Here is a 12,914-nt window from a genome sequence, read left to right as displayed (position 1 = left end):
CCCTAAAGAATGCATTGCAAACACTGTATCCTCAGTGCTTTGGAGCATCCACTGGTGTCCTCCTGGGCATGGGAAGGATTCTCACCTTCAATGCTTTCTGCCAGTCTTGGAAGTCTGCAAGATAGATCTGGGGTGCATAAGGGAAGGAGCTGAGCAGTAGTAGAGTCCCTGATAGGTGTGACTACTCAGTGGCCCCAACAGGCAGGTCTTGCTCATGTGCTCAAGGAGCACCTTTTGGTATCAGGAAGCAATTTTTGGGGCAGATCTGAACTCATCTCTGTGGGTTTATAACTTTCCTCTGCAGCACTGACCATGGCCTCTGGCTGAACCATTCTGGCCAAGCTCCTTCCTGCTGCTCTTGCAGCATGAAGGCACTACTGGTGCCCTGAGTCTGGAGTCAGGAAGGAAATTTTCCCCTGGGGACACTGGCACTGCCCCTTTCAGCCACCCCTGCATTCAATAAAAGCACCATTTTGTTCTTGATCTGCCTCTTGGTGTCATGTGTTCAGATCTTGGCCTAGAAGCTTTGTCCTGCAGCTGTTCTGTCAGCAATGGCATGCACACTGTGTTTATGTGGAATGTACACTGAGCTTGTGTGGCATGTTTGCGGAGAAGAGGGGTGGCTGCAGAGGGGGCTTCTGAGGGAAGAGGACAGAAGCTTTCCTCATATTTAACAGAGCCAGTTCCAGATGCCTCCAAGATAAATTCAGCACTGGCCAAGGCTGAGTCCATCAGCCACGCCTGTAAAGTCTCTGTGAATATGTATTTCAGAAGGGGTAAAAATTTCTGCAGTAGCTATCCAAGTACTGCATTGATCTTCTGAATGCCACTGCACATATTTTTCATTTCCACTGAACGTATTTTCAGCTCCAAGATGTTGAAACTAATTTTGCATGCTGCAGTGATGTCCTTATGCCAGTGTGTAACGCCATGATGATTGCAAGGCAGAGGCAAGTCTTCAGCTGCACCTTAGAGAAGCCTTCAAAAGCCACAATGGCTGCAGGACGAATTCTAGCCTTACCAAACATCACTAATGAAAGAGATTCACAGGGATGGCACAACTGACCCACCAACTTTTCAAAAGCTCCTGAGCATGAAGTTTATTAGCAAGGTCTTGGCATCACAATGAAAATGCAGAAGCTGAGGAACCTTTTTAAACTCTTCCAAGACTCTTAGATAACAATCATTATCCTCTGTGTAACTCAAGCACGTACAGCCTGCATGCGCAACTGGGGCATATTTGCACAACAAACATATTTGTTTAATAAATATGGAAATGAAAACATAACAGTTGGTATTTACTATGCATTTCTTTTATGAGTTCATTTTCAAAAGCCACTGGATTTCTAGTAAAGCTTCCCTGTCTTCCTGCTTTAGATTATTTACACAAAGAAGTTTAACTCTTCGTGAAGCAGAGTAAGACAGAGTGGAGTACCTTCTTCTTCCCTGTAACTATTCCATACCCACCTGTAAGATTTTGTCACCATGCTCTCTTTTAAAAACCAGTTCAGCTTGCCTGAGAACCAGAGCATGGTGCTGCTGGAGGCAGCACTGACCATCCACTTTGTTCCATTTCTAAAAAGAGCATTTGTGACAACTTCAAGTGGTGTTTGGGGTTCAACACTACAGCACCTCTGGCTATCTTGCAGGACAAAACTTATTAATACTTAAACATCAGCATTAAGATTATCATGCATTTTACATAGGGTGCTTTGGTTCCAACATGATTTCTGCACCAAGTCATTGGCCAGCGAGGCACTTGCTTCCATCTTACCTGAATTATTCATGAGGCATTTCCCTGTAGAAATCATCAACGAAGCTGGAAAAATCACTCAAGAGAACACTCCTGTCACATTTTATTTTTTCCCCTTTATTAAGTTCCAGTGTTAATCAAAAGCATTACATTTCCCCTCCACCCCGAAAGAATTGGTGTATGAAGCACTTCTTCATAAACACCTATTGCCTGCCACAGACTGGAAACAGCACCTTAGCACAAAAGGCGGGAAATCTGTTGAACAGATTTCTGTGCAGAAAATCTGTTTCATAAAACCTAATAGGTAGATACTAATAACCTAAGATGAACTTTTAAAAGTGATCAGATTATGCCACTGGATAGAGAGAATTCATACTATTTTTTTGAGGAAGATGATGACTCACCACAAAACCAGAATACAAACACAAGGTGCAGCTAGGTTTCCACCTCCCATAGTTGCTTCAGCAGTTTTGGAGGCAGAACATATTCAGTATTTTACAGGCAAAAAAAATATTCAGAATTATAATAACACTTGCAGCAAATTCCATCTGTATCACCAAAGTTTAATGTAAATATTCACAAAGGCAAAGTTGCTACCTCTGCTAAGGGCAGCACAGGATTATGTTTTAATCTTTCAACAGAATATAATGATGAAGACTGCCTTAGTTCTCTGAAAGGTTAGAGCATTCACATTATAATATTTTATCATTTGAAAGTGCTAGGAAGTAAGAGCAAATACAGACTACAGGGTCTAACCTCTCAGATTCTGTAACTCACACCTCCCCAATTCAATCCAATCCAATTCCTCAAACAATTTCCCTTTCATTCCTTAATGTTACAGCTATCTTAAAAAAAATCCAAGCAAACCTGGCAACACCCAATTCCCCTTCTCATGACTTTGCCATCACTTTAAATTAGTTACCATTTTCTCATATACATACTGTGAAAGCAACAACAAGAACTCTGATCAGCTCCTGTCTGATATAAACTGCTGCCAGGTAATTGAACACATCTCTTTTGACTTTCAACTACCCTTAACTTCCCCTTAAAGTCCTTAAAACCTCAGAAGTCAACATGCCCTAAAGAAGAGGCTGCATTCCCTTTTATAGTGGCAATTTACAGTGTTACAGCAACTTTGAGATATAAAATAGTCAAGCCTCTCTCCCTGTCTTTGAAGTAATGCATGCCTTTAAAGACAGAAAGTGAGAACAGAAGAGTCGAGATTCTCCTTGCATGTTGTGAAGGGAGCATGAGTAAGGACTTTCAGTTACCTGCCCCTTTCACTTTCATCTTTTACCCTTTATCATTGAACAAATATTGACTTTGTTCGGTTTGGGGTTTTTTAGGGTTTTTCTTCCCTTTCAGGTAAGTCGCCAGTAAACAGTAACTGCAACAGAAACTGACATTCACACTTTGTTCTCACTGCTCTCTCTCCTCATATCAAAAGCTGTCATGGATTATGTTGAATCTGCTGATGATACTCAACCCCATGCTGCTGTCAAGCCAGCTTCAAAATTGAAGTGCTGGGTGTAGCAAAGTATTTTGGGGCTTGAATTCCATATAGTAATTTGGGAGGCTTCATGTTTCTGCTATTGTCTTTGGATTGTGGCTTTTTGGGTGTTGGCTCTCTTTCACTAGGATGGCATCTGCACAAGGAGGCAATGTCAGAGTAGTTCCCTGGCTTGGGATTTTAGTTCACTACTTTCTGTAGTGCTTTCTCTGCAAATAGTGTAATGTAGTCATGCATTACGTTATCTTATTTATATTAAACTCTTAACTCTTTATCTCAACCTAGATTTGTGCATGTGTCTCTGTGTTACTTTCCCTCACTTCTGTGTGGAAGTGACCGTGGTAAACTAGGACTAAAGTAGAAAATGCCCCAATTGAGCCAGAACAGCTCTGTAAAATATAACTGGTGACTCCGCTATGGTGTTAAGGTGAAAAAGGAAACACGACTGTTGTCTGAACAGAGAGGCAAGCATAACTTAGGTTTGCAGGCAGAGGTGCACAGCTAAAGGACATAAAACTTTCAGTGACCAGCAGCAGGACTCCCAGAGGGGAGGACTGCTGTTTGCCTAGGAAGAGGCAGATGAACAAAACCAAGCAGATCAAGACTCTAACCCTTTCAGGTTTGGCTGAAGTACATACTTTGTCTATTACAAATGCCTGCTCAAAGAAAAAAGATAATGTACTTGAAAATGGCAAGGATCACAAATTATAAGTGTTCAATATTCTTTTTGATAGTATCTGACTACGAATCCACTATTGATACAATCCAAAATGAAATAGAATAACCAGTAAGATTCCACTGCTGCATAATTGTACTATAGCAAAATGGAAAAAAAAATATATATGTAGACACTATTCCACAGATACTGTGAGTGAAAAATAAAATTCAAATAACCTTTCTAAGGAAAATTATATTAAGTGAACTTTTCATCTAACTTTGTGGTCTTCACAGTACCTATTCTCTATTTGGCATACAGCAGCACATCTAGAACTAATTCAAGACAATTTCTCTAATCCCTGAAAACATAGAATTTGATTTTGTATAAAAATAAAAACCACTAGAGGACAACTTCAATAAACTTCCCTAATTCCATCAATTAAGATACTAGAGTATCACCTTTTTCTCATTTAATCTTTTTCATAAGTACTAGCAGAAGGCAAAGTACTGTGAATGACCACAAATCACAGTATCACAGACTGTTATAGGCTGGAAGAAACCTTGGAAGATCACCTAGCCCTATCCTCTGCCAGAGTAAGATCACCTATACCTGATCACATAGTAGTGCATACAGGTGGGTCTTGAATATCTCCAGAGAGGGAGACTCCGCAACCACCTTGGGCAGCCTGTTCCAGTGTTCAGTCACTCTCACAGAGACAAAAAAAATTCTCATGTTTACATGGAACGTTCTGTGCCTCAACTTCCACCCATTGCCCCTTGTTCTGTCACTGGGCATCATCAAGCAGAGCCTGGCTCCTTCCTCTTGGCACACACCTTTTACATATTTACAGGCATTAATAAGGTCACCCTTCAGTCTCCTCTGCAAGCTGAAGAGCCCCAGCTCCCTCAGAGCTCCACAAGAAAAGGTGCTACACTGGACCTAGTCCTCACCAACAAGGAGGGCCTGGTGAGGGAAGTGAAGCTGAAAGGCAGCCTTGGCTGCAGAGACCATGAAATCATAGCAGACAAGATCCCCAAGGTATCAAGGAGGGTGCATAGCAAACTCGCTGCTCTGGACTTCAGAAGAGCACACTTCAACCTCCTCAGGCACTTCCTTGGCAGAATTCCATGGGAAAAACTGAAAGGAAGGGGGACCCAGGAAAGTTGCTCAATGTTCAAGGATCACCTCCTCCAGGCCCAGGTGCAACGCACCCCATAAAAGAGGAAGCCAGGTAAGAACGGCAGGGGCCTGCATGGATGAATAGAGAGCTCCTGAACACACCTAGATGCAAGAAAGCCTACAGAGAGTGGAAGCAAGGACAGGTAACCTGAAGCGCACACAAAGAAATTGTGCAACCAGAGCTCAAGTTAGGAAAGCTAAAGCACAGCTGGAATTAAATCTGGCTAGGGACATTAAGGGGAACAAGAAGAACTTCTTCAGGTATATTAGTGAGAAAAGGAGGACTAGAGATAAAGTGGGAATTTTTCAGAAGGGAAATGGAGAGATGATGACAAGGGATATGGATAAGGTTGAGGAGCTCAGTGTCTTCTTTGCCTCAGTTTTCAATGGCAAGGGCTTCAACTACAATGTCCAAGTCCCAGAGGCAAAAGTAAGGCCTGGGAGAAGGAAGATCTGCCCACTATAATTGAAGATCATGCTTGCGACCACGTAAGGAATCTGAGCATGCACAAGTCCATGAGGCCTGATGAGATCCACCCAGGGGTCCTGAGGGAACTGGCAGATGAAGTTGCTAAACCACTGTCCATCATATTTGACAGGTCCTGGCAGACTGAGGTTCCTGCTGATTGGAAAAGGGCAAACATGACATCCATCTTCAAGAAGGGAAAAAAGGATGACCCTGGGAACTACAGAGCAGTCAGTCTCATCTCTGTGCCTGGCAAGATCATGGAGCAGATCCTCCTGAAGGCTCTGCTAAGGCAAATGGAAAACAATCAGAGGTGATTGGTCATAGCCAGCATGGCTTAAACAAGAGCAATTCATGCTTGACAAATCTGGTGGCTTTTTATGATGAAGTCACAGCAACAGTGGACAAGGAAAGGGCAACTGATGTAATCTACCTGGACCTGAGTAAGGCATTTGACTCTGTCCCACATGACATCCTGGTCACCAAACTGAGAAAACATGGACTTGATGGGTGGGGCACTGCTGGACAAGAAATAGGCTGGAAGATCACATACAGAACGGTGATCAACAGCACAATGTCCACCTGCAGATCAGTGACAAGTGGCGCCCCTGAGGGGTCAGTGCTGGCACCAGTGCTGTTTAACATCTTTGTTAAACAGACAGAGGAACTGAGTGCACTCTCAACAAGTTTGCAGATGACACCAAGCTGCATGGCACAGTCAACTTGCTGGAGGGAAGGGATACATCCAGAGGGGCCTGGACAGGCTGGAGAGGTAGGCCCAGGGCAACCTCATGACATTCAACAAGACCAAGTGTAAAGTCCTGCATCTGGATCGGAACAATCCCAAGCACAAATCCAGGCTGGGTGGTCAATGCCTGGAGAGCAGCCCTGAGGAAAAGGACCTGGGGGCTCCGGGTTCATGAAAAGCTCAACATGAGCTCTGCAGTGTGGGTGTGCAGTCCAGACAGCAGCCGTGTCCTGGGCTGCATCAAGAGAAGCATGGCCAGCAGGGAAAGGGAGGGGATTCTCCCCCTCTACTCTGCTCTTGTCAGACCTCACCTGGAGTACTGTGTGCAGTTTTGGAGCCCCCAAAACAAGAAGAACATTGAACTGTTGGAGCGAGTCCAGAGGAGGGCCATGAGGATGATGAGAGGGATGGAGCAACTCTGTCTGCTATGAGGACAGGCTATGAGAGTTGAGGCTCTTCAGCCTGGAGAAGAGAAGGATTTGAGAAGACCTGATAGTAGCCTTCCAGTACCTGAAGGAGGCCTACAGGAAGGCTGGGGAGAGACTATTTACAAGATCTTATAATGACAGGATGAGGGGCAATGGGTTGAAACTGGAAGAGGAGAGATTCAAAGTAGATGTTAGGGAAAAGTTCTTTACAGTGAGGGTGGTGAACACTGGAATAGGTTGCCCAATGAGGTTGTAGAAGCTCCCTCCCCGGAGGTGTTCAAGGCCAGGTTGGATGAGGCCTTGAGCAACCTGTTCTAGTGTGAGGTGTCCCTGCCTATGGCAGGGGGTTGAACCTAGATGATCCTTGAGGTCCCTACCAAGCTAAGCCATTCTATAATTCAGTCTCTTCTCATGAGGATGTTCCAATCCCTTAATCAATTTTGTGGTTCTGTGCTGGACTCTTTAAAGCAGTTCCCTGAGGTCTTTCCTGAACTGAGGGCCCAGAACTGGACACAGTACTCCAAATGTGGCCTCAACAGGGCAGAACAGAGCAGGAGGAGAACCACTCTCAACCTTCCAACCACAGCCCTTCTAATAGACTCCAGAATGACATTGGCCTTCTTGCGCACAAAAGTACATTGCTGACTCATGGTCAATCTTCCATCCATTAGGACCTCCAGGTCCTCTTCCCCTTCACTGCTCTCCACCTGATGAATCACAACCAGTTTATTTCTCTAGACATGGATTTGAAAAGGTATGGGGAAAAAATATAAATGCCATAGTAAAACGTTAGTACCATTTGCTGCATGAATATGACTTTTTCAGTAACACAGGAAAACAAGGAACTAGAACCACTGACTTTCTTTACATATACTTAATTTTGCTTTTACAGTATCACAGTATCACAGTATCACCAAGGTTGGAAGAGACCTCACAGATCATCATGTCCAACCCTTTACCACAGAGCCCAAGGCTAGACCATGGCACCAAGTGCCACGTCCAACCTTGCCTTGAACAGCCCCAGGGACGGCGACTCCACCACCTCCCCGGGCAGCCCATTCCAGTGTCCAATGACTCTCTCAGTGAAGAACTTTCTCCTCACCTCAAGCCTAAATCTGCCCTGGCGTAGCCTGAGGCTGTGTCCTCTCGTTCTGGTGCTGGCCACCTGAGGGAAGAGAGCAACCTCCTCCTGGCTACAACCACCCCTCAGGTAGTTGTAGACAGCAATAAGGTCACCCCTGAGCCTCCTCTTCTCCAGGCTAAACAATCCCAGCTCCCTCAGCCTCTCCTCGTAGGGCTTGTGCTCGAGGCCTCTCACCAGCCTTGTCGCCCTGCTCTGGACACACTTAAGCATCTCAGTGTCCCTCCTAAACTGGGGGGTCCAGAACTGAACACAGTACTCAAGGTGAGGTCTAACCAGTGCAGAGTACAGGGGCAGAATGACCTCCCTGCTCCTGCTGACCACACCATTCCTGATGCAGGCCAGGATGCCACTGGCTCTCTTGGCCACCTGGGCACACTGCTGGCTCATGTTCAGGCGGGTATCAATCAGCACCCCCAGATCCCTCTCTGTCTGGCTGCTCTCCAGCCACTCTGACCCCAGCCTGTGTCTCTGCATGGGGTTGTTGTGGCCAAAGTGCAGCACCCTGCACTTGGAGCTATTGAACCCCATCCCATTGGACTCTGCCCATCTGTCCAGGCGGTCAAGGTCCCACTGCAGAGCCCTTCTGCCCTCCAACCCAGCCACATCTGCCCCCAGCTTAGTGTCATCTGCAAACTTGCTGATGACTGACTCCATGCCCTCATCCAGATCATCTATGAAGATGTTAAAGAGGATGGGATGGGGCAGACTTAAAGAGCAAAAGCTTATTGTAACATTTTTGTATATTGTGAACACACCATCTGCATTTACATACATGTAAATGTTATGTTATGTAATAAATATTCTGTGTTGTTCTGTTCCACCAACACACAGAGAAGTACATATGTCTTAATGTCCTTTAAATCTTTTTTGTATACCCCTTCATACACCTTCTTCATGGAAGTAAACCCTACTATTCAAACCCCCTCAAAAATCTTTCATATACTAGACAAAGTGCCTGCTTCAGTTCGGCTACAAAAGCTAAAATATGTTACCTGTCCTAACAGACACTGCAGGCCACAGCATAGCATATGGTCTGTTACAGCTCCTGAGGTTTTTAATTATTGGTTACATGGCAGGGATAATTGTTCAAAGCTACTTCCAAATGAGGATCTGCTGCCTCTTACATCCATGACACAAGAAATGCAGTATGCATGGTTTGATCAGCTCAAGCAGTGTATATACATTAGCTTAAACTCTGACTGTCCTGCAAGCATTGCTATGCTACAGGTGTAGCGATTCTACTGTTGCTTAGCAGTAAAAGTACCTTCCCACACAGAAAAATAGTTAGCATCCTTTAGAAAATATGAAGGGACCCAAAGGAGGATTTAATGAACCTTACATCAATAAGACAAAGCATCTGCCCTAGGATACACTCTACAAAGAAGTCAAACTGTGAGGACAATCTGGGTATTAAGTGAACACCAAGACAAACATCAAGCTTCACAGCAGCCATACAGAAACAACTTCCATCCCTTATTCAACTTCTTAAAGCATAGACCTTTCTCTTTCCCCCTTTTTATTTCCCCACATTAGATGTTTCCTACCACAAAAGCAGCAGCTCCCAGGACATGAAGCACTGAGGATTTTGAGGGCTTGTAAAAAGAAACACAAGGAACAAGCCTGGTAAATAAGGGTGTATCTAAGTCCCTAAAAGCAAAGGTCTTGCAGCAGAGGGATGAAGAAGGGATGAGTAAGAACAGGGCAACGTTTTTGTTTAGAGTGTAGCATTTTCTGGAAGGAGATAAAGGCTGTTCAGATCTTTACTTCCACTAGGGCACTGAGTTGGAGATGCAGTACGTGGGAGATGCTAGAGTGTGGGAAGGTGTGCATGTTTGTTCAGGTTGCAAACAGGAGTGACTCATTACTGCAAAAAGAGAGGAGAGGGGCTTCCAAACTGAAATACTTGAGAAACTGCCTCAGCAGTTCAGTCTTCATTCATATTGGAATGGATAACAAAGTAACCTTTTACTTCAAACGGCTTTGGAAAAGCTGCATCTCTTCACTAACTCACTGAGTGGTTCTTAAAAGGCACCAAAAAGGACTAGGCTTACCTCTTTGTGATACCAACACATGCAAACAAACGCAGTACTGTAGAGAGCGGTGGAACATGATCACAGAAAATTAGATCTTTCATTGCTTCAAAGCAGAAACAAATACATAATTTATATGCACTCATGTATGTAAGCATAATAAATATAAACCTCAAGAGAAAAGCAAGAACCACTATCCCTTTCTAAAACTTCAGTTCTTAATTAAATTTTGAAATAAGCTGGAAAGTCTTAGAAACTAATGCAGCATAAGCAATTTTTTATCTACTGTAACAGTTCAGAAAAAAAAAACAAACTTGGTCTGAAATTAATTTATGCCCCTTTTGAAGTCAGATGAAAAGTTTTCTTTTAATATCAAGAAAAAATATAGAGGAGCAATTTACTGGTAGTAAAACTGTCTTCCAGCTGGAATGCCAGTGGGGTTACAAGGCAAAAACAGTAAAATCTTGAAGAAAATAAAAAATTTGTATTTGTCCATAGAATTTCTTCTCTTTACATTTGAAATCTTTCTGAACAAAAAGGTGTGGAGTGGCTGTGTTGTTTTGAAAGCTTTCTAACTTTGTATTTTTTGTTAAACTTTGTCTCACAGACTATAAAAATATTGAGACTTAACGTCCCGCTTTGTAAAGTGAATGAGGACAAAGGACCAAACACTAGAAACAAACTTATTATTTTTGATCAATATCTTGTTAAACAGACGAGTTTCACTCATTAATGAAACAGACTGATCAATAAACTCATGCTAATGAAACTGCTTGCAAAGAGTGCTGCTTCATCACACACAACTTCTGTCAGCAGAGTCTGGACTTCAGAGAACGCTTTTCTTTGAGGTATTGGATTGAGATAAATTCTGAATCCAGAAAGTCTAAAAACAAACCTTCTAAACTCTTACTTTTACATTGTGTAAACTTCTAAAGCCATGCAAGTTCCATCAAAAAGGATTGCATTTTGTGTTCAATGCTCTCAAACTAATCTCATGTAACTGCTGAGCTGCATCTAAATGATCACTGAATTGTAGCTGAAATGGGAGATACAGAAAACTCAAAAACTAAAATGCCTGGAGGCTTGCAATGAATTGTCTTTCATTTCCTCAACAACTTCTGCACAGTGAATGATAAGCTGCATTGAACAACACAGGAAATTAGCAATTAGACTTCGATGCATTCAGCATTAGATCCTACAAATCCTGTTAACCACAGAACCAAAATTAGGAGAACCAGAAGAATCCACAAAACTAGGAAGTGCTTCCTGTAAGCTGTGTGGATTTCTTCCTTTGCTGAAAAAGATTAAAACTCTGCACAGATTGCATGCACAAGAGTATTCAATGGAGGATTACAACTCAATCAAGAAAACTGTTTCTCTGATCCTGATATTCTAAGGCATTTTGCAGATGTTTGTAATAAAAATTTCTTTCTGTCCTCCATAATAAAATACTCACATTTTATGAAAAGACATACTTATACTTGGCTCTTGGAAAGATATGCCTACTGTTCTATATGAATCTAAAAATAAAGTAAAGTAATATATGCAACATTGAATGTGAACATCATTCCTACATGTCCATATTGGTCATTGATAACCTGGAGCTGTTGCCTTAATCAAAAAAAGTAGTACATAAATATACAGAGTGTAAGATAGTGTTATACACTTGCTGTTTAACTATGATTTATGCCCAAGGCAATTAAACTTAGGTTATGATTTTGTAGAGAAATACTTCCCTATATACTACCAAAAATATTTGCTGAAACTAATTTCCCTGTTCAAAATATGCATAAAATTAACTTTATGCTAGTAAGTGAGTACATTCTATAATAATTGGCAATATTCGATTTATCAGTGCAGCTAAGGTGCTGAGGGGACTGGAACAATCCTCTGATAAGGAAAGGCTGAGAGATCTGGGGCTGTTTACCCAGAGAAGAGAATACTGACAGGGAATCTCATCCATGTTCATCCATGTCTTAATAGCAGGTGGCAAGAGGATGCAGCCAGGCAATTTTCAGTGGTGTTCAGCAACAGGACAAGGAGCAGCAAGCACAAACTGGAACACAGAAAGTTCTGACTAAACTAACTTATTTTATGTGAGGGTAGGACAGAACTGGAACAAAATGCCTAGAGAGATTTTGGAGTCTCCTTCTCTGCAGACTTTCAAAACTCACCTTGACAGGTTCCTGTGTAGCCTGCTCCTGGTGACCCTGACTTAGCAGGAAGGTTGGTCTAGACCTCCAGAGGTCCTTTCCAACCCCTAACATCTGTAATTCTGTATGGCACTAACAATAAAGCCCAACTGACATCCACGTTTTCTCAAGGAATGCTTGGAACCATACCCAGATCACAGGGGAAACAGGATTCCCTACCCAAGACGAGTCATGCCAACCCAGAACTGGAGGCAGCGTCACACACAAGGCTATGCACGCAAGCCGTACAGCACTGCAGCTTCAGACTCCAAGCTAGCCTGGAGATTGCTGCTCTGTGCTTTGCTAGAGGAATAAACATGCCCTTTCCTTGTTTCAATGTGAACAAAAGTGCATCCACACTATCATTAATCATATGAGACTGTTTTACTTCAGGTTTGTCAAAACTAATTCAGGTTTGCTGAATTTAGAGACAGATACAGGATTTATCTAGACTAGGAGAAGAGAAAAAGGTTACATAAACTTTGCTAACATCAGCAGACAAATTAAATTGCTAATCCATTCCTAAACAAAAGGTCACTAGTAGCTCAAGGTTAACTAAAACTTCTTAGCTAATCTCTGACCAGTTTCTGACCTCTCTTGTTAATTGCAGAATTGTTTTCAGTTAATATATTGGCCAGCTGTGTTTACACCTCCCACTTCCCTAATTTCCTGCCTTGCAGCTCATAAATTAAAGATAAAATACTTTTTTCTACGACTAATTAGTACCCAATTAGTTTCATTTTACTACCTAGAGTGGAAGCAACAGCAAAAACAATCATTAACCATTTTAACCTGTTTCATGAAAG

Source organism: Pogoniulus pusillus, chromosome Z, assembly GCF_015220805.1.
Source record: "Pogoniulus pusillus isolate bPogPus1 chromosome Z, bPogPus1.pri, whole genome shotgun sequence".
NCBI classification, from domain to species: Eukaryota; Metazoa; Chordata; class Aves; order Piciformes; family Lybiidae; genus Pogoniulus; species Pogoniulus pusillus.
The sequence above is the reverse complement of the archived record's forward strand: the minus strand, read 5'-3'. Positions refer to the sequence as shown.